We start from the raw sequence: 26652 nt of genomic DNA on the forward strand, positions 1-26652 counted from the left end.
ATGTGGAATAAAACATAGGCTGACATACACACACACACGGCAGCCTATGCTTTATTTCAAACCTATGTTATAGTCTACCACCTTTCTACATAAAAGAAGGAGATAGGATATTCATTATCAAACCTTTAGAATCAAGATTGGCCAACATAGTGACCTGGGTTCTGATGTCTTTTAGTGTTATTTTTCTTACATTATTGAACACCTGCTTTATTTTGTTATCCATAAGCAAATTTTCCAGATAGGTAAAATACCTTTACAGTAATTAGCATATTTTAAACTTAGGGGATAATAAAATGGCCTTCACTTGGTTCCCTCTCCAGCTTAAAAAAAAATTTTATATACATATATATATATATATATGTATATATATATATATATATATATACACACACATACATATATATATACACATACACATATATACATATACATACACACACACATACATATATATGTATATAATTCCTCCCCAAATACATTAAAACCATTTTAAACATTTTTATTAAAGTTTTGAGTTCAAAATTCTATCACTCTCTTCTCCCTGAGATGGTATACAAATTGACGTTTAACTCCCTCTTATAGTGGGGCCCTACTCCCAAGCTACACTTTTCCAAGCTACACTTTCCCAAGCTTCAGAGGGTCCCAGGTGTTTTGGTTTGAGGAAGGGCAGGTTTTTCTCTCACCTAGCCTGTTCTCTGGTCCAAAGATAACCTTAAGCCAACTTGCTAGTTAACCAGCCAGTAGAAGTATGTGTGATGTGGTGGTTCTTAGCTCCGAAGAGCCTGTGCCCCTCCCCCTACCTGGGTCTCCTGTGGCTCATGATTTCTTCCTGGTTCTCTGCTGGGGTGGGATAGCAAAATTCCTCCTTAGGTCCTGCAGACAACCCTGCACTTTCCTCCTGGTCAGCTTTTCAGCCCTCTCACCCAATCATAATCTTAGTTCCAGAAGATGCTGGTGCTACAGTTGATTTGGAGGCTCAGGGGTAAATTCCTCTTGCACAGCATGTCTGGGGTCTATGTTAGTGCAATTGCAGGATTGGACTCTGCTCCCAGCCCAGTACAGCCCCCTTTAATCTGGAAAAGAATCTCAGTCCATCTTTCTGTGGCTTTTGTCACTCCAGAGCTTGTTTTATTGTTGTTTTTAGGGTAATTGTGTCAGGAGTTCTGTGCGTTTAATGTCTTTCCTCCACCATCTTGGCTCCAGCCCCCAAAGGTTTTGTATTCTTAACTTATTCTGAATTTTTAAAAAAAATTCTATATCACTATCCATTTCCTTTAAATATGCATTTAATTTCTGCAACAGATTGCAGATATATTATATATATATGTATATATATATGTATATATATATATATATATACACCCACACATATATGTGTGTGTGTGTGTGTGTTCATAGCTAAAAGTAAGCATTTAGTGTCTACAGCAATTTTAAGTGTCCCAACTACCTCTCAAGGGAATAACAACCAAAGCCAATGATAGTAACATGTCCAAGATGAACTTTAAAAATGATCATATTTCTACTTTTGTTAATATAGATGCACATCCACATTTTAAAAGGCACTTTAGTAAATCTATTTTTGCCTGAACATAAAGATGTGCCATGGTTCAACAAATGAAGATGCCCAGGATACTGAGAATTATCACAGATACATGAAACAAACATATATAAATATATATATATATGTGTGTGTGTGTGTGCGCGCGCATGTGAAAAGATGTAAAGATGTTTAGCCTAGAAAAGACTTAAGGGGATATATGATAGTTGTCCTGAAATATTTAAAGAGCCATTATGTGCAATACAAGGTAGTCTGATTTTCCTTGTGATCAAAGGTCAAAACTAAAAGCAATAGGTTTTGGTTCTTAGAAGTAGATTTTGCTTCAGCATAAAGAAAATCTTCTAAAGAGTCATAGCAGCCCCACAATAAAGTTTGCTGCATTGGTTGGCACTGGATTTCCCATAACAGAAGAACTTTAAGTAGAATCTGAATGATCATTTGTCAAAGATGTTGAAGAAGAATTTCTGTTTAAGGGTAGGTTGAATGTACTGAGCATGAAGTTTCCTTTCTACTTCTGGGTTTCTATGATTCTGTGATAATTTCAAATCCTCTATTATGTTACATAATAAAATGAAAATTAATCTCTATAGTCAGATTTCATGGGACAGAATAGCAGTGGAAGAAGAAAAGTGATTTATATTGTAAGAATCAAATAGGAATTAAATTGGGATTTAATAAATAGACAGACAAGTAAGTTATAGTAGGAAGAGTCCTGTGGACATGGACATGGACACACATACACACACACACACACACACACACACACCCTCACTCATACTCACACTATCTAGCTAATGCTGTAAGAACTAATGAAAGAGATAGAATCAGAGAAACCTGGGAGTGGACAAGGGAGGGAGGGGGGTGGGGAGAGAAGGAAAGGGAGGGGGGAGGAGAAAGAGGGAGGGAGGGAGGGGATAGACACAATTATACATGTAAATATGTATAGGCAGTTTGGTGATTTTGGAGGCATAGCTCCAAACTACTATCCATCATTGTTGAATAAATTCACAGCTCCCGTTTTCCAATAACTCTTCCTAATATCGTCATTTTCCTTTTAAGTGATTTATGTCTAACTTATAGATATGATGTGGAACCTCAGGGTTGTTTTTAATTTCATTTATTTTATTATTATTGATTTAGTGAATATTTTCATATGGTTGTCTTTGTTGAGTTATTTCAATCATGTCCAACCCTCCCTGACTATATTTGAGTTTTTTTGGAAAAGATATGGAAATGGTTTGTCATTTCCTTTACCAGCTCATCTTACAGAAGAGGAAACTGAGGCAAATAGGTTAAGTGACTTGCTCATGTTCACACAGCTAGCTTAAAAGTGTCTGAGGCCAGATTTTAACTCAGGTTCTCCTGACTCCAAGATAGGTACTCTATTCCAAGTACCACCTAGCTGATCTATGGTTATTGTTAGCTTTCTTGTTTTTATTCTTTGGAGTACTATTTGCTCATATTCCATGACCCTTAACTTTTGAGGAATGATTCTTGTTCTTACATTTAAAGCAACATCTGTCATAAATCCAGAATGTCTCTGTTGACATCTTTCACCATGAAGACACTGGGGAGCCTATATCCAAAAGAGTTTTTATGACATATAACAGAAGTAGCCTTGTAGAGACTATGGAACATGTGGAGATATTCTGTAATTGGAACTAATTCACTAAATACATGGTGAATGGGAAGCTCTTTGGCTGGGGAATGTTTAAAAGGTCTCAGTTGGCCTCCACTACCTCTCTTGCCTCAGTCCTTTTATCTACTCTGTTAGTTGTTGGACTCTGATTCATGTCATCCAGTAAAAGATACTGTAATGAAAGAGACTATGTTGCCTTGAGAAATAGTCTCTGCCTTTCTATTTGCTCTTTTCCATTTAGGTGAAGGGAATAGATCCTCAAAATTCTTGAGTTTCAAAAGATCAGGAGGCTGTTCCAGCATCCCTGTGTTCGAGAGCATGGATTTTCAGTCACTATAGTATTGGTGCCCAAAAGAGTATGGAGTAACCTTTAAGACATATTCCAGGGTAGTTTGTACCTGGACTCCTCTGTATGCCTTGCTACTTTTCGATCTGATATTGGTGGAACCAATGTACTGTAGGGATTGAGCTAAAAGTATAATCTTGAGACGTTGGAGAACATTCTTCTACATTTGTTTCATATATACATATATATACATATGTGTGTATGAAACATATATAGGCACACATATATTTATATATGTATGTATTCATGTACATACATATTAACAATTTTCTATATATTTTGAATATCAGAGTTATCAGAGAAATTATCTCCAAAGCTTTTACCCAAGAATTTAACTATTACTTATTTGGTCAAGAAAAGAAGTGTTTTAAATTTAAAATGGAGGTTAAGGAAGGTGATATGGGTATGGGCTAGATAATAGTAAAATTTGGCAGATTTTGAACCAATTATTTAAAAGTTCATGTCAAGTTATAAGGAGAGTGGTCCTGTTGAAGTACCCTAGGGTACATGGTCCTATCCAAGTTAACATTTATTATCAATTACTTGGGTTGTTGTTGTTGTTCTTTGTCCTTCATTCTCAAAAGAGACCATGATGTTGGGGTGATGTCATGAATTGCAGTGAATTGAATTTTAAGTGAGGGAGGGTTGAGCAAAATCACCAAAGTCACTCTTTCCTCCAAAGCCATCTGGGTCCAGTGGCAAGACATATGTAAGGATGACTGGAGATTGCCCAAGATGTTTATAGCAATTGAAGTTAAGTGACTTGTCCAGAGTCATATAGCTAGTAAGTGTCTGACGTGAGGTTTCTACTCAGGTCCTCCTAACTTCAGGGCCAGTTCTCTATCCACTATGACACCTAACTGACCCAATTACTTGGATTAAGATCTAGATGGAATGCTCACCAAATTTGCAGATGACATACAGGTGGAAGACATATTTGACATATAGGATGAAAGACGCCCATTTTCAAAAGAGACCAGCACTTGAGGGGCGGCTAGGTGGCGCAGTGGATAAAGCACCGGCCCTGGATTCAGGAGTACCTGAGTTCAAATCCAGCCTCAGATACTTGACACTTACTAGCTGTGTGACCCTGGGCAAGTCACTTAACCCCCCACTGCCCCGCCAAAAAAAAAAAAAATAAGAGAGAGACCAGTACTTAAAAGATATACTTAAAAGATTATACTACAAGATAAAGAGAACTAAACTTTTATTCATTGAAAACCCAATACTTCTAAGCTATAATACCATAGGTGAGACAATCTCATTCATCCTTAGTTTCCTTATCTTTCAAGCAGTGATAATAATACTTGTAGTATTTACTTCCCAGGGTTGTTATGAGGGTAATATGAGATAATGTATATAAAGTATTTTATAAAACTTAAAGGGGTATATAAGTATTATTTTCATTATCTTTATATGCTAGAATATAAAAGATATAATTTAATAAGGATAAATGTAAAATATGACACTTGCATTTATAAATATACTTTGCAAGTACAAGATGGGCTATAAATAACTATATGCCACTTAAATGGAAAAAAAGATAGTAAATTTTATTGGACTATAAGGTAAAAAAAGATGTGAGGTTTCATTGAAATAGGCTTCGTATCCAGGAATAAGGAGGTGACAACACTACTATACTGTGCTCTGGTCAGATTATGGGTGGAATATTTTTTTCAGCTCTAAGGACATTTTATATAATAGATTAATACTCTGTAAAATATCCATTGTAAGACAATCATGGTGGTGAAAGGCCTCAAGATGATGGGTAAGGAGAGAGGGTGGTGAGCAAGGATTGTGGTTATGATAATGAAAAAGAACATAAGCACTCAAAGGATCAAGAATGAGTTTTATTACTCACAGGCATGCAAACGTGGTTCTTTGGCCCTCCAGTCCCACAGATAAATCCGGCAGGTAAGAGTGTGTGTATCTATCTATGTACCTACCTATCTTATCTCTATCTTTCTTTATATCTATATCTCCATCAATCTATTGATCTGTTGAGAGATAAAGCGAGAGCAAGAGGGAGAAAGAAAGGGGGGGGGGAAGGGAGGGAGGGAGATTGGGATATGTACCTTGATTAAAAAATGGGATCCATACCCAAATTGAGAGCCCAGATCTCTGAATCTCTGAACTTCTATCTGATTGTTGTTGCAGGTTGAATTAACAGGAAATGAATGGGAGGGAGGGCAGTCAAACAGCAGGTACTCTGGACTGTGACCCCAGATTAGAAAAATTTGCTAAATTTGCATACCTGGATTAATCAAGTTTGCCAAAATGACTGATCAATAGAGCCTTATATTTCTTTCCTAAAAGCAGCTGACCAAGCTAATTATTGGATCCATAGGAATATCCTGGTGTATAGACAAGGTAATTAGTGTTCAAACAGAGTAACTTCTATCAGGTAGAGCCTAGTCCAGCTGAGGGGGGGGGGGTGCTCAAGCAGTGAGGACAGAGAGGGAGGAAGAGAGAGAGAGAGAGAATGAGAGAAGAGAGGGGGAGAGAGAGGGGGAGAGAGAGCACAAAAGAAGGAAGGAAGGAAGGAAGGAAAGAAAGAAAGAAAGAAAGGATAAGGGAGGATAAACTCACTAGTGAAGTCAGGAGAGGAGCCAGAAAAGAAGATTCCATATGAAAATCTGTTTAAGGAAGTGGGAACTTTTTTTTTTTTTAATATCTTTTTTTTTTTTTTTTTAGTGAGGCAATTGGGGTTAAGTGACTTGCCCAAGGTCACCCAACTAGTAAGTGTTAAGTGTCTGAGGCCGGATTTGAACTCAGGTATTCCTGACTTCAGGGCCGGTGCTCTATCCACTGTGCCACCTAGCTGCCCCTGAAGTGGGAACTTTTGACAAAGAGAAGAGAGGAGTTAATAAGCACAGGCTATATGTATTAAAGTATGAGAGATTGTCATGTGGAAAGTGAATTAGACTTGTTCTATTTTACTCCAAACAGTAGAACTAGAAGAAATGTGCAGAAGTTTTAGAGGCAGATTTGGTGCTAGGGAACAATTGTTGTTAAAATCTACACAAAAGTGGGATCAGCAGGCCCAGAAGGAATTATATTTTCCCTTCCTGGAGGTTTTCTAGAAAAGGATAGATGGATATTTGTCAGGTATGTCGGAGGAGATTTTTGTCAAGGAGTCAAAGATGGCCTTTGGTTTCTTTCTCAACTTGCAACTCTCTGCGGTCCTAAATTTTTGTTACATGATAAAATTTAAGATATATGAAAAATCTAGATAATTAAGCATTATGGAAAAGCAACAAAATTTTATAACATTTCAAAAGAGATTTTTCAAGAACCTAAGGAACATGGGACAGTGATAGTTCATTTTTTCCCAAGGAACATACAACTTTCATTATAAATAAACTCTCAAATTGTTGAAGATGTCACCATGTCTGGGTATGCAATCTTGGATTATCTTGCTGATCCCAAATTTTGTTTTGGGCAGGGCAGGGCAATGAGGATTGAGTGACTTGCCCAGGGTCACACAGCTAGTAAGGTGTCAAGTGTCTGAGGCTGGATTTGAACTCAGGTCCTCCTGAATCCAGAGCTGGTGTTTCATCTACTGCGCCACCTGCTGCCCCTAAATTATGAAAATACAATCTTCCAGCAACTGCATGTGTAATATATGTGCACACTTGCTTATATTATATCACAGGATACTATTCAAAATATTAATAATTTACTATTGGATCTGCAGTTTTTCTAAACAAATAACTAAAGAAATGTTTTCTCATGTTGAATTCAGGCAAAGTTATATTGTATCCCAGTTGGTTAGTGTGTAAATGTATTCTTGCTATTAACTTTATGGTGCCAATTACCCCTATTATTCTGTTTCTGTAAGACTTTTATGATACTAGACCATGGGGGAATACGTTAAATACATTTTACTTGGATTTTGCCAAGAGATTGAACAAACTTTTTCATTATAGCTTAGTAGGCATGATGGTTCTATTAAAAGTGTGTGATAGTAGATTCAAATGTATTGTCATCTGCTTGAGCAAACACACTCAAAGACTACTGATTAATTTCAACTTATAGCTAGGTTTCTACTGGTATGCCACATTACCTTTTCTTTGATAATATTTTAAATTCTTAATCAAGGCCTTAGTTAAAAACATAGTGTGCTTGCTTACTAGATTTGCAGATCACATACATTTGGGAAGAATAGGTAAAATGATAAATAACAGAACCAGCACTTTAGGAAAAGGCATACCTTAATAAGCTGGATGACCCTTAACTATCCATATTTTATTCTTCCAATTATATTTATTTTGTATTTACTATTCTTGTTGTCCCTGTTCTCCATCTCTATACAAAGTCAAATCCTAGCTCCTTGATAGCAGAGACAGTTTGATTTTTGTCTTTGTATCACCAGCTTTTAATGCACTGTCAAATGCATTGTTGAATTGAATTTAATAATTAAATGAAACCAGTATTAGTTTGGACACATTTAAAGTCTTGCATTTTAATTTTTAAAAATTAAGGGCAGGGGGCAGCTAGGTGGCGCAGTGGATAGAGCACCGGCCCTGGAGTCAGGAGTACCTGAGTTCAAATCCGGCCTCAGACACTTAACACTTACTAGCTGTGTGACCCTGGGCAAGTCACTTAACCCCAATTGCCTCACTAAAAAAAAAATAAATAAATAAGGGCAGGGGGCAGCTAAGTGGCTCAGTGGATAAAGCACCAGCCCTGGATTCAGGAGGACCTGAGTTAAAATCCAGCCTCAGACACTTGACACTTACTAGCTGTGTGACCCTGGGCAAGTCACTTAACCCTCATTGCCCCACAAAAATAAAATTAAATTAAATTAAATTAAAAAATAAGGCCAGGGGCAGCTAGGTGATACAGTACATAGAGTACTGGCCCTGGAGTCAGGAGGACCTGAGTTCAAATCTGGCCTCAGACACTTAACACTAGTTGTGTGACCCTGCGTAAGTCACTTAAACCCAATTGCCTCACCAGAAAAAAAAAATTAAGGGCAGGGGGCAGCTAGGTGGTGCAGTGGATAAAGTACTGGCCCTGGATTCAGGTGGACCTGAGTTCAAATCTGACCGCAGACACTTGACACTTACTAGCTATGTGACCCTGGGCAAGTCACTTAACCCTCATTGTCCTGCAAAAAAATACAAATACAAATACAAATAAAATAAGGGTATAAATAATGAATTGAAAAAATGTGTTGGAAATTAGTTCACATGCAAAAGAACTTGGGATTTGAGTTGACCAAAATTCAAATGAGAAATAATAGTATAGTGACTGACAAATAGTATGTGTTAATAAATGCATTCTCTTTCCATCTCCCTATCTACCTACCTATCGTCTATCAAAAATCTATCAATCATTTATCATCTATCACTATCATCTATCTGTCATATATGTATCATCTATCCATCTCTCATCCATCTGTTTACCTGTTAAAACTGCTAATGAAAGGTCTTGGGGAACATTTATAAAAAGTAGTCTCTCCTTCAAAGAAGACGATAGTTCCACTGTATTCATTGTCTTCTCTACACTAATGTTAGAAGATTGTATCTATTTTTGTTCATCATACTTTAAAATGGATCTTGCCAAGCTATAAAATATCCAGAGGAGGAAGTCAAGAATGGCAAAGTATCTAGAAACTATGTGAAGAACAGTTGAGAAAAGTGGTTATGTTCAACCTGAAGAGAAGACTTATGGAAGGTAGAATAGCTATTCGAAGTTTTTTTTAAAGGCTTTCATGTGGCAATTGATGGGAAGGAACTAGAATCACTGGATAAGGCTTAAAGGAAAATAAATTTGAGATTAACACAAGGAAGAACGTTCTAACAATTAGTGATCGCTAAACAAGGATTTCACTGCCTAAACTATATTGCTAGAATTACTCATTTCAAAAGCTGCATGGTACCAGCAAGGGTTGTTGTAGAATGAAGGATAGAGGAAAATTGGACAAAATTACCTTAGAATCTAAAATTTAATGAACATGGAGAACCATTCCAAGGCAAAAACAATATAATAATTACATATAAAAATACATTTATGGTTCTTATAATCCTTAGATCAAAATAAAAGCCATCCTACAATAAGACCCAGAGGAACAGAGGTAATTGATACCATGAGGCTAGTTGTCATAATATATGTAAGCACTAATCAACTGGGGCACAATATTCTTTTGCCTGTGAGTTTGTGCACTAACATGAACAATCATACTTTACTTGTTTATGTAACTACCAAGAAAACTTATTAAATTATTTATATTTTGTAGTAGTCTTTTGTAATATGATTTAAATAAAGACAAACAGGTACATATATCATAAATGCAATTACTAGAAGATTGTATTTTTCAGAACTTAATTCAATACTGCATCCTCAAAATGGGTTATGACTCTGGTATTTCAAAGTTATATTTCTACTGAGTGTTACATTGCCATTATGGAAATGAAAGGGAATTGTCTCCAAGTCCTCAGAGTTCTTGAATACCTCACTCTCTATGTATAATATTTAACAATAATATTTTTCACCTCTCCCAAACGTGATAACTGTGATGCAGCTAATCCTGGGAGGTGAGGTCTTGAAGACTGTGCCTGAGAAGCATAAGCTTTGGCAGGTTCTACCCATATAGAAAAGCTTCAAGTATAGTCTTAGATATAGACTATACCATCTTTCTTTGAATCAGTTTCTATGAGCATAGAGAGATGTATCACCAGAAGTTTGGAATGAGGTAATAATGTGGGGAGAGGGGAAGACAGTATCCCTGTGATAAAAATTATTTGTGGTAAAGAGTAATATTCCTTTTTTTTAGCTAACTCATTTGGGAGGGGCCACACCTGGCCCACCCTGAGGTTACCTATCCTACTGAACTGAGAAGGAGAACTTTCCATAGACAGTTTTTGAAGCACCTCCCCTTTTGGGGAAGGAAAGATTGAATGCTCCCTGAAGGGGAGGGGAGGGCTTCTTCTGGAACGCTAGACTCCTTCTCCTTCCGAAATGCAAGCTCACTCTCGGGTCTCTCTGTCCGGCAACTCCCCTTGTGGTGGCGCATGTTTGTTCTGTCATGGTATGAGCAACTGTAGACTGTCCAGGGTTGGTGAGTTAATTACAGAAAACCCTAAATTCCTTTGAACTAGCTTAATTGGAAATGGTCTGGGGTTGCATAGGTTAAGTTTAGGGTTAAGAGCATTTATCTGTATTTCTATTTTCCTATTTCCTTATCTTTGATTTTTATTAGTTTCACCTTTGTTGTCTAATTAATTGCCAAGTAATAAAAGCTGATCCTTTTGTGAATTAAAGTTTAAAGGCTCCTTTCTTATTGGCCTGGGAGAAATATCTTAAAAGGGCAGTTCAGAGGGGAGGAATAACCTAAAAGGTCCCTCATATTTCCAGGACCCCAATATTAAGGCATCACCCAAATAATGCTCCGTATATCAAATTTTGGCCCTCACATCCCATAAAGAAGATGAAAATATAAAATGTCCTTTAGATCAGCCAAATTAATCCTGGTGATCAATGGGGTAGCAGAAGTCAGATCGCCCTCACTTGCAAAATGTCCCTTTTAGATTGGGAAATTTCACAGCACTAAAACCGATCACAAGTCACTCACTACCATAAAACTGATTAACACCAGTAATTTTCTAGTGGTGCATCAGAACTAGATACAACTGAGTTATGTGACACTGCCATTAGTGACAAGATGACTTGAGTCTTAACTGGTTTAAGGAGGAGCAAGAATGGTTTCTTCTTGCTGGTATATACTTGGGCTGATGGGCTTTGATACTTTCTGATAGTTTGGCTTGTTTTCAAATTGAATATTAGACCTAGATAAGTCTCTGAGAGCTGGAGAGGGCATCAATAGAGTTCCTGTGAGTACCGTATGGGTGTGTAATTGCATCCCTCCGATCGTTTTATGTCTCAGTTTACCTTTTCCTATTGCTCCTCATGATGGGTCAGTTTCCATGTAAGGACTGGGTTTATAATAATAAAATTATTCTGAGAGAGACAAAGCTGCATTTCCATTCGGGCAAGTTGTCAGAGATATACTTGCCAGCCCAAGAATAACAACTCTAAAACAATCAATCAATAAATATGGATTCAGTTACTACAATGTTCTAGATATTGTGGATACAAAAAGAGGCAAAAGACAGTCTCTGCCATCAAGGAGGTTATAATCTAATGGAGCAGACCACATGCAAACAAACACAAACAAAGCAAGTTTCATACATGATAAATAGGAAATGATTAAAATAGGAAAGGCAGTGGAAATAAAAGGACTTTGGGAAAGGTTCCTATAGAAGGTCAATTGTGTCCCAGGCATGGAGGTCAGTCAAAGAGATGGACTGTCCATGTCATGCAACAGCAAAGAGTCCAATGTCACTGGATCAAACAGTACATGTAAAGAGTAAGGTATGAGATGACTGGAAAGGTAGAAGAGAACTAGGTTATAATGCTCCGTATATCAAATTTTGGCCCTCACATCCCATAAAGAAGATGGTGGGTTTCAGAGGAGAGAGGGGAGCCTAATAAAGAAATTTTGCAACAGGTTTTAGTAACAGAATAGATACGGGGAATGAGACAAAGTAAGGAATCCTTTATGACTTCTAGGTTTTGAATCTGTGGGTCTGGGAAGATGAAGTTGCCCTTCAACATATTAGAGATGGTATGAGGGAGTAAGATTTGAGGGAAAGAAATACTGAATTTCGTTATGGACATGTTGAGTTTAAGACATCTACTGGAGTGGGGCAGCTAGGGGGCTCAGTGGATAAAGCACTGGTCATGGATTCAGGAGGACTTGCATTCAAATCTGGCCTCAGACCCTTTACACTTACTAGCTGTGTGACCCTGGACAAGTCACTTAACCCTCATTGCCTCACCAAAAAAAAAGATGTCTACTGGACATCTAGGTCAAGATGTCTGAAAGGAAGCTGGAGATGTTAGACTAGAGATCAAAAGAGATTGGGGCAAGATGTGTATATTTGAGAATCATCAACATAGAAATGATAATTAAATCCATAAGAGCTGATGAGATTTCCATGTAGTAGGGAGGGAGAAGATGTCCCAGGATAAAACTCTAAGGGGCATCTATGACAGCAAGATTCCAGAAGAACCAAAATAGTATCTTACCACAAAGGATAATTAGAGAATACAGGGTGGGGATAAGTAAATTGAAACAAATTACTAATGATAAGTTAGACCTGAAGAAGACCATAAACAACATTATTAAAGACATATATAAATGGAAAATAAAATGGCCTATTTACATATGAAGAAGAAACAAATTCATTTAATTCATTTGAATTCAAATTCAAATTATTATTATTATTGATGACAATAATAAAAAAAACTAATAATTCCTCTGTGCCATTTGGAAAGTCACTTAAACTCTCTAAGACTCAGGTTCTTCATCTGTAACACTGAGGACTTGAAGTAGATAACCTCAATATCTTTTCTACCTCTACATCTATGTTTCTATAAACTATTTTTCTAATGTAACTTATAAATATTTAACTTCCTGGAACAAAGAAGTTGAATGTTTATCTTTACCTTCGTATTAATTAGCTTACCCTAAATTTAGAATTATATTTAGAGAGAGATTTCAATTCCTCATCTTCTTTAGAAATGTTTTGAATTTCAAATATTTTGAGATTCTGACCTCTCCTGCTACAGTATTGAATGTTCTAAACCATCCCATTTACACACTTAATTGCAGAAAAATAAAAACCTGCTCAAAATCACCATATTCCAAATGGTCCCAAGGAAAATCCTCATCATTTCTACATGATACATTTCTCTACTTTATCCATCTTGAGGAACGTTTAACTTACCACCCCAGAATCTTACAACACATTTTATTTCCAGTGCTCCATACCAGTCTCCTATTCCTTAGTTCCTTTTTTCTTCAACTGGAGCTGCCTAAGTACCGTAAAACCACAGCAGATGTGGGCTACTAGAAAGAAAAGAACACTGGATAGGGTGCCTGGGTTCATTATGTAACCATAATCAGGTGATTTCATCTTGTGGGGCTTTTGGTCTCCCTTTTCCTAATGGTTTCTCATGAAAGAAATCCTGAGCCTACTCTCCTAAAGATAACTTTACTTTCTGGATTCTTTTGTCCCTTACTCCTGTCCTGGCTACTTACCTCAAAGAGTTACTATACTTAATAGGATAAGAATAGTTAACATTTATATAACTCTTTAAAGTTCGCAGAGAAATTTACAAATATTATCTCAACTCATATTTTTTACAAAATTACTGAAAACATCCTAGTAGTAAAAGTAGTAATTGCAGTAGCAGCAGAAGTAGCAGAAGTAGTAATCTCACCTTTATTAAATTCACATTTAAAATAGCAACCTCCAGATAGTAAAACTATTTAGTCCTGCTTTTTTTCTTTGCTAACTTGCAGAAGGAATGTTCTTTAACTAATCCAGTGTTCTCTTAGTATGCTTAAGTTTGAAAACTAGGGACTCATGGGAAATCTGAGCTATAAAGAAAGTTTAAGTTAAAGAATTATAAAACAGAATAAATTTTCTGATAGTCATCAAGAGCATGAGCCCCAAAATAAAAACTTATAATAACAGAATATCTTCTGAGAACAACAAATACAGGGAAGTAATTTTCTTTCTGCTGTGTGTATCTAGGGAGTCCCTCATATTGTTTCACCTAACAAGAAAAATGGAATGATTAGTAAGCAGAGCCAGGACATTTATAATAATGCCTTTTCTATTACCTCTGATTTGTTTTCACTATGCAAGTGGTTAGTTTCTCCCATCTTTTTCCTTTTGTTGTTGGCAGATACATATGTCATTGTTCTTTAACAAAATTGGTGGCTCTGACTCTCATTAATACCAGAATCTCCCAATTCCCACTAACACAGCATTCTAACTTTGGAACAGCTAAAATATCCAGGGAAACCCAATTTATAGTCATTTGGACAGTCTGTAAAGAGAGAAGGTCTCAAAGCCTATGCTTAGGGGCTGCCAAACATCTGGATAGAAATTGCAATATTTATCCAAATATTTTATCTTCCTGATGCCAAATGTATCAAATATCTCAATGACAAAGTGAATTTTTCACATTTTATAAGGATGCGTTGAAGTGTTGATATCCAATTATAGTAGTCCATTGTTTTTATTGCACCCCAGGCATTAAGTAATATTGCCATATCATTTTCATACAATTTGTGCAAAATTCAGTCAGGCAATGTGGCTTACATAATGAGAAAAAAAAATTAGAGTCAGAAGACCAAGGTTCAAATCTTAGCTCTAATAATAAATGATAAAAAATTCCAATTCTACTATATGCTAGCCATGTGACATTGAAGAAGTCACTTAACCTTAGTGGGATTCAGTTTGCTCATCTGTAAAATGAGCAGATTGTACTAGATGGCTTCTAAGTTCCCTTCTTGCTCCAAATTTATAATCCAATGATCACAGACTGAATAATAATCATAATAGTATCATGTGGTACTTGAATGTTTGCGAAGCCCATTACATGTTTACTCACTTGATCTTCACAATAACCCTGTGAAGTAGGTGCTGGTATTATCCCCATTTTACAGATGATGAAATTGATGCTGAGAGAGATTAAATGAATTGCTCAGGTTTTACAGCTAGCAAATATATGAGGCAGAATTCTAACTGCAGTCTTCTGGTCTTCCTGACTCCAATTCCTATGCTCTAACCACTTTGTCTACAGGACATCTTGCTATTCATATCTTGCTACTGGGCCCAGATGGCTCCGGATGAGAAAGTGAGGATGGTGACTTTCCTTAGCTCAGCCTTACTTAAATTCAATTCCCTGCAAATCATGATAGCACCTCCCAATGTCATGTTCCCCTTCAGGAATAAGGGACAAACAATACCAACACCTCTACAAATTAAATATCATGCTCCTACCGAATTGTCAGTTACTATATAATTTATCATGAAGATAATCAGAAATGCTAAGTCATACTAACATAGAACCACAAAAAATTCAGGGCTAGAAAATACCTTGGAGACCTTTTTTTTTTTTTAATAAATGAGGAAACTGAGGTTCAGGGAGCCTGTAATTTGTTTAACACAAATAGCTGGTTGGTTGATGAGCCAAGACCAGAACCCAGCACTTCTGACTCCAATGTTCTTTCTCCGAATAAAAGAAGATAAACAAAACCCTGGACATGTTATAACTAGTTCAGGTGCCTTGGCTTTCAAAGACATCAAAACAAAATTCTGAAAGCCTGAGCCTCTTAGATATATCATTTTAATATACTGATGCTTGCCAATATATCTTTACCCTGAGGAAAGCAAAAACAGATGTACTGCTAAAAAGCTGGCAATGAAAATTTTTCAGTTATGTTTGGTTTTTTTTTTAATGTGATAAAAGGATTAGATTAGACACATACTGTGGCCCCTTGCTTAAGGACATGTGGGACCAGAGGCTCCTGCTTGGCCCCTTACTCCCTTTTAATGGAAGGTAGTGGTAAAGGGGAGGAGTTGGGCCAGATATAAGTGGCAATTGAGTCAAGAAGAGCCACCCACTCAAGAGGCTTCAAAAGAAGAGGGAAAAATCTCATACAGTCTTTTGTCCATGACACTTGGGATTTGGACTTTTCAATGAGGTGCAAGAGGAGGATAAGAGTGAGAGAATACCCTACCTACCTAGTAGCAAGTAAGTTAGCTTTTCAAGCACATGGCAATAAGAATACATGCTTACATAGATAAGCAGGAGATTTCATCTCCTGTCCCTGGCTGCCTATTCTACTTTGTGTCCCCTGAACAGAGGTGACCAAAACAAAACAAAACCCTTAACATGGATTCTTGACCCTTTTTTGTTTTAGTACCCCCGTGACAGTTTGGTGAAATTTTTTCTGAATAAGGTTTTTAAATACATAAAAATAAAACGTAGGAATTCCAATGAAACTAATTCTATCTAAATATTTATAAAATTTTTTAATCATAGACCCCCATGTTATGAATTTCTGATCTAGAGTCTAGACAGATGGATGCTTCCAACCTTGGTACTTACTTTATGAACTCAAGAAGTATGGATTCTTTGAATCAGGGGCTAATGGCTGAGCTGGACCTGAGTCCTATGACCATACTCTTCTCTGAGGATATGACCACTACTAGGAAGAAGAGTCATGCCAACGTGGATGGCCAAAACATGGATTTTGAATTGCTACTCATATATTACAGATCTAAGGGGAAAGTAAAATATTTTAAGCAGTTCTACAAAGCTTTCTTATAGGAGAGCCTAAAAAGAGGTTATTATTTCTTGTTTTAAGTATGAGCCATTGTGCACTTATCTATCTTCTGTGTTTTAATATTTCATTTGTGGTGAGAGAAGATGTCTTATATCTGATATGTACCATTTGAGCACTGGGTATCTTCTTTCCTAGAAGATATTCTGTTCATCTCTTTTAGAAAAAAGACTAGATATGACCTACCTAATCTTTATTTAACACATTTTACTCAGGACTCTGAGGTAGAGGAATATTAAGAAAAAGAGTGCAAGAAAAGTCTGACCCCCTCATTTAGATATAAAATTCTCCCAGGACTGGATCCAATTCATATGGGTCCACAGCTGGAGACCTTTCTTAGAAGAAGTCTTCCCTAGGCTATAGGTGACAATTCTGATAGATGCATTTTAAAAAGTCTAATTCACTACAATCTAAAAGAGTTTTTATGTGCATTATTATAAGTCAATCTGGAGCAGCTATATGTGGTACAGTGAATAGAGTGTCTGGCCTGGAGTCAAGAAGGCTCACTTTATGGAGTTCAAATCTGGCCTCAGACACCTACTAGCTGTATGACCCTGGACAAATCATTTAGCCCTGTTTGTCTCAATTACTTCATCTATAGAATGATCTGGAGAAAGAACTGGCAAACCACTCCAGTTTCTCTGTCAAGAAAACCCAAAATGGAGTCACAAAGTCAGATATGATTGAATATGACTGGACAGCAAATTAAATGTCCTATTTCAAGATACCATGCCTTCTTTGATTTTTTAATAACCCTTAATATTCCTTCAAAAATGTACAGTATATACTTGACCCCTTAGTGATTGGCCTGTCTGTGTTCATAAGAACATATTGTTGAAAAAAAGTGTTGAAACATCTTAACATTCAGTTTGGAAGATAGAATCATTAGGATGACTACATAGTCAAGTCTGTTACTGATTTCTCTTATGTTAGTCAATTTTGGACTTTTTTCTTGAAAAAGAAATGTCCTTCAAACTCTGTGTTCTCCCAAAGTGTTCTTGTCTGGGATGTGTTTGGCAAAGGACATGACTACCATTTGCATTGTTTCTCCTTTGTAAAATGGATGCTATTCAATTAAATTCTCAAAATCCCTACAGGTAGAAAATAAAATTGCATTACATACTTTGCCTATGCAAATTGTGTCTCTCCCTCCTCACATTCTTCTCATCACGTATGCCAGGAACATAAGCTCTATCAAGACAAAAACTATTTTTTTTATCTTTATCTCCCAAGAGCCTAGAAAATTGGATTGAACACAAGAAGCATCTCATAAATGTAGAGTGGAACATTTATTAAGTACCTATTATGTACAAGTCACCATTATAGGCCAGGTGATCCAAGAATAAATACAATGTAGCTCATGTGTTCAAGATTGCAATGTAATGGAGAAGAGAACAAGAACACAAATGACTACATTAAAAGAAGAGTTGCCAAGGGGGTAGTATTTTTAAAATTTGGCCAATATATCATCCTAGAAGCCAGTTGCCAGTAGGACTCTATGATGGGATTAAATTCTGGTAATTCTAGGAACAGGGCAGAATAAAATAAGTGTGAAGGAGAGGAGCAGGCCAAGTGGGAGAATATTGAGAAAGAAGAGATCATTTTCACCAGGAGCTGGGTCACAGAAAGCTTTACAGAGGAGTTGGCATCTGATTTGAACCCAGAAAGCCAAGCAAGAGGTAGAAAGTCCATTCCAAGCACTGGGGGACTACTTGATGAAAAAGCACAGAAGGAGTTGGAGTGTTGAGAAGAATCTAGTGTTCTTGGAACAGAGCAAACAAAAAATGTATTATTATAAGATTTTTTCTGGACAGATAGGATACAGGCCTACTGAGAAGTATGAAGATCAGGAACTCATACTTTATTCTTTTGGCAATAGAAAGCTATAGGAATTTTTGTTTGCTTTGAGTATAGGAGTACTATAATTATGGCCGTGCATTAATATGATTACTTAGGGATAGACTAGAAGCAGGGGGAATCAGTTGCGAAGCTAACAGTTTAGGTAAGGAGAGGTGAACATCTGAACTTGCATGGTTATAATAGCAATGGAGAAGAGGGCTCCACTACAAGAGACTTTTGGGTAACAGCAACAATAAGACTTGGTAAATGACTAATTTCTGATAAGGTTGACAAGAATCAAAGATTATTCTGAAGTTAGGAAACTAAGTAATTAGGAAAATTAGGGTTTCATTTTTATAAATAGAAAACTAAGTGAGGGGAAGATGATGAGTTCAAGAGTAGGCATATTGAGTTTGAAGTCAGTCTGTTGAGGTAAAAATTCCAACTAGAAAAAGTAGAACTTCAGGTAGAAGTCCAATTTATCTGTCTATATCTATCTACATTGCTATATATATCTACAATTGCCAAAGTGGGTCCAAGTCTCCAGTAGTGACACAGCCAACATAATTACACTTTCCCCTTACTTATTACAGAAGGACCCTTTCCAATTCCACCCCTTCCTACCTCTACAAACTTCCAACTATTCTACCTTATAAGCCATAAGTAAGTCCTTCTGGGCATCCATGGCAGCAGCTGTGCAAGTACCATTAGGAAATTCCCTGCTCTGCTCCCTCCCCATCAAATTCACTGAGGGAGGGAAAAACTTGTGCTAATAGGGGTATAGGATCAAACAAGATTGGAAACCACTCGCATAGATAGTGATAAATATAAATACAAGTACATTTCATATAATATAGTTATGCCAAATATGGCTATCATACAAATTAAATGATTAATGTTTGTTTTAAAGAAGAATAGAACCTTGAAGATCCTTATTTAAAACTTTGAATATTTCCAATTTTGGAAATATTTAGACATTATTCACTCTATGTAAAATAAAACTTATTGACCCTTCCTTGCAAGCTAACACCCAGAATAATACATTTATAGATTTAATTTGGAATACTCTAATAGCTATCTTTGTCTATATGTGTACTTTCTATAACTGTTCTTCTAGAACATTTTTCCTGCTTTTTAATCAAGGCTAGTCTGCAAATGCTTATGTCTTCTAATATTTCCCTGAGCTATAAGTAACAAAATATAATTTTGTACATTATATAGGATTCATATTCCATAAAGCTACATAGCCCCCTCAAAACATTTCTGCCATTTCCTTCTTTCCTCCTTGTATTCTGGCTTTATGCAGACTATCTAGCTGTTTGTACAAACTGTTCTAATGACTGTCAGCAGGGGATGATTTTACTCAAGACTATGCAGATTTACTGCAATTGCTTCTACCAGAGGAGGGCATCCAATTGCCATTTCTGATATTAGTGTTCTCTGTTTATTCCCTGTCCATGTCAGCTAAATATAGCAAATTGAACTTTACATTTACTCAGAGACAATGGAGGCATCTGTTGACTGAAGCCCCTAAATATCCCCACCTAGCTAATCTCAGCCACCTCTATTTGAAAGATCAGTTCATCCTTAGCCTCTATTAATTTCCAGGTTGTACTTGGCTTCATGATTTCTCTCTCTCTCATCCAGTGTTGTGTGTTGTTGGTGTTTTTTTTCAGGAAATGATTCTTTCTCCTTTCAGTTACTTACTAATAATTGTTTCCTAGTGATTTTCATACATTTTCAAAACTTCTTAGGGGTGATAGTGTTTGTTTCAGTCATGATATCACATCTCTCAAAAACTTCTAAAAATTCTTTCACTAGAGGAAAGAAAATATGGATGAGGGCTTTTGAACTAATTACTTTCCCACTTTTGCTCTCACTTCACAGAAAAACAGGGATTATTTTTCCCCAAGAGAAATCCCAAAGCATGGCAATAAATTTGAAACCACTCTTCTCACATCTACCAGAGTTGCCTTAAGTTAATTTTCACCCCCCCAATCTAACCCTCAAATCCATCAAAGAACTTGACAAGTTGTTATTAATATAATGAGGCTATCTTCATCATAGTGCATAGACTCCCCACCAACCCCACTCCCACATACAGACATGCACTGTATCTCTGAAGGCATTATTGGAAAAGTTTTCATTGCCAGCCTTTTAGCAGTACATATGTTTTGCTTTCCTCAAGGCAGATGTATTGGCAAGCATCAGTATATTAAAATCAGAGCTAACTACATAAATAGCAGCAGAGATGCAAAAAACACATTTGCCGTTCAGTATATTGGTCAAGCTCATTGGTCTCTGAAGAGTATGGTTTTCTGCAGATAAAGAGTAAAGGTGGGAAAATGCAATAGTTTCGGCCAAAGTCAAAAAATGGCTAATGTCATCAATGTCAAGAGGTAAATGAAGAACAATGAATTACTTTTAGGTCATTTTCAGCATACACTGGTTATATTTACCATAAAGACGTATAGAATTATGTGTTAGGAGGGAGAAATAGAATAATTCAGAATGTAAAAGATGGTCCTTTTTAGGAGGGTATGTAAGGAAAGCTGTGGTGAGAAAACATGGGAAAAGGGAGAGAAACATGAAAAGGAAAGAGGCAAAGGCATTAGACAATAGAGGAATGATGGAAGGAAAGCAGGGAAATGAAAGAATGGTGAGCTGGAAGAAGTGAGTGAAGTGAGTGAAGGAAGGAAGAAAAGAGAAGATAATTAAAATATTACTGAGCAATCCTCATACCAGTAGGGTAACTAACTCATAAATCCTAGGACCTCAGGAAAAATGGTAACTCCCCTGAGATTGATATATCAACTGAACAGCTTGCTTAAGTACCATATCTACCTCATAGATAATTTGAGAGACTGAATGAGAACACTGTTCAGATCATGATAGTCATCAAGTTTATTCTAGAGTTTAATTTAAGTGACAAAAATCTAATCCTATTCTGAATTCCTTGTTGTTCATCCTTCATTCTCAAAGAGGACCAATGACATCATTAGGATAATTCCTTGACTTGTGCTTGGATTGGATTTGTCAGGCAGAACTGCACAAAGTCATTCACCTCACTCCCTCCTCCAGAGTCATCGCAGTCCAGTGGCAAAACAAAAGTCAAGATGACTAGAGGTGGTCTAGGATGCAGTGAGTGACCTTGGCCTTTCCAAATTAAGGGCTTTCCTAGGTCCCAGTTTGTCTGAGGCAGTCCATTCAGTGACAAAGAAAGAGGTAAGAATTGAGACTTTCCAACAAGGAAGGAGCTATTGAGCATTTCATTACATCCTGCTGAAAAGCAAATGTTCCCTTAGGAAGAGACCAGCATGATTCATTAGAAGAAAGAACTGGGGGCAGCTAGGTGGCACAATGGATAGAGCACTGGTCCTGGAGTCAGGAGGACCTGAGTTCAAATCCAGCCTCAGACACTTAACACTTACTAGCTGTGTGACCCTGGGCAAGTCAATTAACCCCAATTGCCTCACCCAAAACCAAAAACAACAACAACAACAACAACAAAAAAGAACTGGACTTAGGGGTCAGAGTACCAGCATTTTAGCCTACCTTCTGCATTTAGCAGGACTAAAAAATTACCACTTCTCTGAATCTGTTCATTCATCTGCAAAATAAAGGTTTAGAATAAAGGATCACAGCAGGCAGTTAGGTGGCACAATGGATAGAGCACTGGCCCTGGATTCAGGAGGACATGAGTCCAAATCTGACCTCAGACCCATGACACTTACTAACTGTGTGACCCTGAGCAAGTCACTTAACCCCAATTGCCTCACCAAAAAAGAAAAAAAAGAAAGAATAAAGGATCACAACTGAATCTAAGAGTTGACTTTTCCTATGCCTATAACATCTCCTAACCTACCTAGGAGCAGTCTTTGAAGAAGACACTGAGAAAAACTCTTCTTCATTTCAGGTCACCACAAATCGTGAGACTGAGTTAAATAACAGCATAAGCCTCCTCTTTGCCTTCATTTTTCTATAGAACATTATTCATCCTTATCTCTTTTCCCAGGCCACAGTCACTTCAGCCTAGCTTCTTAAACTGTGGGTCACCACCCCATATGGGGTTGCATAACTGAATGTGGGGGTTGCAAATAATTTGGCAACAGTAAAAGGTTATGAATACCTATTTTACACATGTAAAAATTTCTCAGGCAAAAAATGGTCGCTAGTGGGAAACATGAAGAAACATGAAGGATGTTCAACCAATACTTATCCCAGGGTTGTATCCTAATTGTTACAATCTATTTCTAGCTCTTAACACCAATTTCTTCTTTGTTTCCCTTACCTGACTTTTTTGGAGTTTCTCTATTCTTGGATCAAAGTAGTGTCTAAAAGCCTATACCTTCACTATGCTCTATTATTCCTGACCTTGAAATTTAGGATATATATAACACAAAAAATTGTTATCTTTATGGGGTACATAGGTGGCCCATTGGATAGAGTGCTGGGCTTAGAATCAGGAAGACTTATCATCCTGAGCTGAAATCTGGCCTCAGAAACCTAGTAGCTGTGTGACCCTGGGCAAGTTACTTAACCCTGTTTGACTGTATTTCCTTGTCTGTAAATGAGCTGGAGAAGTAAATGTCAAACCACCACACTATCTTTGCCAAGAAAACCCCAAATGGGATCACAAAGAGTCAGATAAAACTGAAAAAGACTGAACAACAAAACAACCCAAAAGGTCTCTGAAACTTGACACATAAGAACTAATAATTGAGCAACTTTCATGATATCTCAATTCAAGGTGGGAATGGAAGAGAAGGGGGAAGGGAATAAATTTTTATATAGCACCTAATATGTACTAAGCATTGTGCTAAGCAGAATCAGTTATACTCCCTGCAGAAATGCCCTAATCTTACTGAAGGACACCTGAAGGACAGATAATTAATGACTAGAATCTGGATTTCAATATTTGGGCAGAAGGCCAAATAGTATTATCATGTTAGCAATTCTAGTATGCTGACAAAACCCAGAAAAGCCCAACTTTATTGAGAATTATTGAACACTCTCAAGGGAAAAAAAAATGTAAATGAATGATTCTAGCTCTGACATTTGTACTGACAAATCACTCTTTATTCCACATGAATAAAATCAGGGGCTGGGTGAGGGGTACAAATAGTGATAATAATAACAGTAGAAAAATAGCTAGCATTTATACATCATTTTATGGTTTTCAAATTGCTCTACAACTATCATCTCTTTTCTATCTTCATGGAAACACCTGGAGGAAGGAGTTATTATTATCCTAATTTTACAAAAGAGGAAACAGGCAGTTAGTTGTTAAGTGACTTGCTCATGGTCACATAGTTAAGTATCTAAGTCTGCATTTGAATTCAGGTCTTCCTGACTAGGTTCAATTACACAACCTAGCTGCCTTTATATTACTTACATCAAAAATGTGAGAAAATTGATTTGTAGACTTTAAAGTACAATAGAATTATGAGCTATTTTTATTATTTTTTATAACCATAATGTTGGGAACGGGGGGATAGGGACTAACTTCATTCTAACAGGCTAAACTAGACTTCACAAAAGAAGTATGTTACTATTAACATGATTTAGCCCATGATTTATATGAATCCACAGTTCAATTAAACTAAACAAGCATATCTTGGTTAACTATATATAATGGTTACTGAAGAATACAAAGATGAATATATGCCATTCCTGCCAAAGTAAGGTGTGAGAAACAAATTGTGAGAAACCCCATTTAAAAATTTCTGGGACTCAGTGTTGGAGAAGTATCAAAAGTCTTTATTTATACATTCGAATGAGAATGGGCCAGCTCCCTAATGGAAATGGCCGAGAGCATGGGACTCTGGAGCCCTTTTATCTCTTAACAGGCTGACTCTGCCCTTCTTCCTCAATTACAATCTTCAAGCCAAGACACTGGTGCCAAACACTAGCCAATTGGAATGCAGTATAGTCAAAGGGGCAGCCCTCTAAACTCCTTCCTTCTTCCTCAGTCACAAATTTCTTGCCAAGACACTGGCACCAAATGCTAGCCAATTGGAATACAATATAGTCAAAGGGGCAGCCCTGGGTCTCTCTCATCATGTGATCCTGATTGCTGGGGAGGGGAAGGAAAGGAGCCATTAGTAAACACCCTTCTCACAGCTGGAATTCACCTCCCAGACATTTCCCAGACAACTTCAGTCAGCTTTTGAGGGGGCCAATGTTTTTCTCACATAAGGTATGAAAACATATAATAAAGTCTCACAGAAATTGCTATGGTATTTCATTATATGGAAGCCTCCTGTTTGACTTAGGGAGAAGGGAGGAAGGAATAGAAAATATTCCAGAAATGGTGGTTCTATGCTGTAGCAGCATTCTATTATAAATATTCCCTATTGGACCTGGAATGGGGTAGCTGTTTGATAAGAATGGGTAGACGTACAAAAGGAAGAATTTCTCACAGTCCTTCCCCAATTTGGCAGCTAAGTGGCAAAAGGGATAGACTGTTGGACTTGGAGGCAGGAAGACCTGAGTTCAAATCTAGCTTCAGACATTTACTAGTTGTGGAACCCTGGGCAAGTCACTTGATTTTCTTCAGCCTCAGTTTCCTCAGCTGTAAAATGAAGATAATAATAGTACCTACATCCCAGAGTTGTTATGAGGATCAAATGAGATGACATATGTAAAGTACTTTGCAAACCTTAAAGCAATATACAAATGTTAGCTATCATGGTTATAGTCATTGTCATCAGCAACAGCAGCATTTTGCTTACAAATTTAAGTTTTTCTTATCAAGCCTTTATTTATTTATTGACATATTTTTTAATAATACCATCTAAAATATTCCTTATGAACACTACCAGAGAATACTTAAATAGATATATTTTTATGACCAGACATTGTATAGTGCAGGTTCCTTCATTTCCCTACAACTGTGCTACTTGATTTTGACATTCACCATCATCATTGACCCCCAGAAAAATCTTATCACTAAGAACATTTTCACAGAGATTGCGCCAACATTGGCATTCACACCTCATCAGTACTTTCAGTTGCTTCAGTCCCCCTGTTTGTCTCGGTGTAGGGTAGAGCAAAAATACTCCTCCCAAAGCTTCCCTTTCAAGAAGGCCCAGAAGCTCAATCAATTCTTCATTTCCTTCCAGTTGCACTGATAGGTTTCAACTCCACTGTTAATCATACTTCTTTCTGGTATCCTCTCCACCCCAATTCTTCAGCTTCCTTTTGTGTGTTGCCTTGTTACACTAGATTGTAAGCTCCCTGAAGGCAAAAGACTGTCTTTCTTTTTTCTTATTTGCTTTCCTCAGAATTCAGAGTAGTTCCTGGGACATAGTAAGCACTTAATGGTTAATGTGTTGTAAATTTTATCAGACAGGTAAAAATGAATTTCACTTTCTTTGCAAGTTACCACCTGTGTATTCCTTTCATGTTCTTTAACATTCCAGGCTTTATAAAATTGGAATTAACCAATTACTACAGATATTTCATAATGAGGGTAAATGTTTCCTAGAACATTGGTATTTCAGCAGTCCTGCCATCCTTGGTCTCCTTCAATTGACTGAGTTTACCTCACTTTTTATTATTTATAAAGCTTAATAAAAAAGAAATTCATTTTTATAAACTTGTCATGTCTTTTTGTCCATTTTAGGTAATCAATATCAGAAAGTGGAGTCATCTGTCAGAAAATAACTTTTTCAGACAATAATTATAGAGCTGGCTATAACTTTTCATTCATCAATGTTTGGGGGAGGAAAAGAACTATCTTAAAGAACCTGAGCTTTTGCTTCAGCCACATGTTTTTGACATGTAACCATTAGCTGGGCTTGGGTGTGGAGAGTCTGCTTGCTTTCCAGTGGAATTTTGATGCTTTTAGGGGAAAGTGGTCCATTTTGTCAGCATTTCTCAGCATAATTGTTTCACAGATGACAAACAATTGCTGAGACTATTAGCTCAATGGTTTATGGTCTTCCTGTGATGGAGGCACTTCTGACAAATAAAAAGGGCAATAACACCATTGTAAGTTGGGGTGTGTGTGTGTGTGTGTGTGTGTGTGTGTGTGTGTGTGTCTTAACCCCAAT

The sequence above is a fragment of the Dromiciops gliroides genome, chromosome 3 (genome assembly GCF_019393635.1).
Source record: "Dromiciops gliroides isolate mDroGli1 chromosome 3, mDroGli1.pri, whole genome shotgun sequence".
Classification (NCBI taxonomy): domain Eukaryota; kingdom Metazoa; phylum Chordata; class Mammalia; order Microbiotheria; family Microbiotheriidae; genus Dromiciops; species Dromiciops gliroides.